We start from the raw sequence: 2,085 nt of genomic DNA, 5'->3' as shown, positions 1-2,085 counted from the left end.
CCGCTTTCTTAAAACACCTGGCAGGTGACATGGTATGGAATTCCAGTTAGATAGCACATCCTATTGACTTGCACTGTAGGAAAGGAAGCTATAAGTAACATAAATAAATAGACCCATAGGCAAAACAATGCCACCGGTATTAATCTAGACTAGTACAATGTGCCACAGGCGCAAAAACAAGGATCTTTTCAAAGTTTGAGTCCAGGGGCACCTTATAGACCGACAAAGTTTAATTCTAGGTATAACCTTCCCATGCAGGCACACTTCTTTCTTCCATTGCTTCAAGACCAACACAGCTACCCACCGGAAATTTCAGTTGAAATGGAAAAATGTGCCAAAAATTTAATTTTCTAAACATCCCGGCTGTTTTCTGTTAACCTAACCCAAGTATAAGTTGAAAAAACCCTAAAAAAAGGTTTCAAAACCTCAGTGGAACCCCAAGATAGCAACATTGGTAAACTTCAGCCTACCCTTTAAAATAACTAGGATCAACTCTCTTGTATTTTTTCCCTCCTGCAGGTTTTCCTGTATTGGTGTTATTGCGTGTAAACAATTTCTTATGACTCTTTCTCAAGCTGTTGCAAAGCTGCTTCGGGGACAAAACCAGGGAAATGATTATTATTCAACATCCTCCTTCCTCCAAAAGCCCCACAAAACTAACCTTCACAATACCTCCTCAAAATCCCACAGAAAGCCCCCAAAGTTAATAACTATCCACACAATATAGGCAACCCAAAAATCTACCCCCAGGAGTAACGACTGGTTAAAGGTCTTTTTTTTTTGTACCACACGTGGTGCATATGGACCCACCCCAGACACAATCTGGGCCTAATTCAATTTCTCCTCAGAGATTCCCCCAAATTTCACAAATTTCTCCTCAGAGATTCCCCCAACTTCCACAAATTCTCCTCAGAGATTCCGAGATCCACAAATTCTCCACAGAATTTCACCCCAAAGCCCTCAGAGAATCTCCTCCTTTACCCCTCAAACCCCCACAGAATTTCACTCCTCCCTTAAAATAGACCCCCCCAGCCCCCTTTGCATCTAGAGTGGCCGCCACATTTTGAACAGTGAAAAAGAGGCCCTATTTCCCCCACTGGCCTCTTCAAACCACCAATCTCATTTTAAATCCCCCTCCAATCTCAGCTGCAACAACTGCTACTAATTTGGCATATCCTTAACCTTCCAGCCCCAAAATTGGGTATTTTCAAACGTTTTTTTAAAAAGCCCCAAAGGGAGGCACCCCCCAAAAAGAGGGCATATGTCCTCTTTCAGCTGGTCACCCTACAAGTCACCCCAAACGTCAATCATCCCAATACAGAAAGAGCCCGCCCCACTAGAACCCCCTTCCCCAGCGAACCCCCAGCCCCACAGCAACCCCCCACGTTTTAAGCCCCCCCAACGACCCATAGAGACTTTCACAACTGCCCAAACCCAAATAAGAGCCCCCAAAAGGTCCATAGACACTTTCACAACCACCCCAGTCACAAGGAAGAGCCCCCCCAAGCTTCATAGAGACTTTCACAACCCCCCATCCCCAAGCAAGAGCCCCCTAAAAGCCCCATAGAGACTTTCACAACCCCCCATCCCCAAGCAAGAGCCCCCCAAAAGCCCCATAGAGACTTTCACAACCCCCCATCCCCAAGCAAGAGCCCCCTAAAAGCCCCATAGAGACTTTCACAACCCCCCATCCCCAAGCAAGAGCCCCCCAAAAGCCCCATAGAGACTTTCACAACCCCCCATCCCCAAGCAAGAGCCCCCTAAAAGCCCCATAGAGACTTTCACAACCCCCCAATGCCATGTAAGAGCCCCCTAAAAGCCCCATAGAGACTTTCACAACCCCCCAACCCCATGTAAGAGCCCCCTAAAAGCCTCACAGAAACTTTCACAACCCCCAACCCCAAGTAAGAGCCCCCCCAAAAGCTCCATAGAGATTTTCACAACCCCCCAACTCCAAGTAAGAGCCCCCCAAAAGCCCCAAAGAGATGTTAACAACCCCGCAAAACCCCATAGAGACTTTCACAACCCCCCAACCCCAAGTAAGAGCCCCCCCAAAGTCCCATAGAGACACTGACAACCCCCAAC

Source organism: Heteronotia binoei, chromosome 17, assembly GCF_032191835.1.
Source record: "Heteronotia binoei isolate CCM8104 ecotype False Entrance Well chromosome 17, APGP_CSIRO_Hbin_v1, whole genome shotgun sequence".
Classification (NCBI taxonomy): domain Eukaryota; kingdom Metazoa; phylum Chordata; class Lepidosauria; order Squamata; family Gekkonidae; genus Heteronotia; species Heteronotia binoei.
This window is presented reverse-complemented; position numbering follows the sequence as displayed.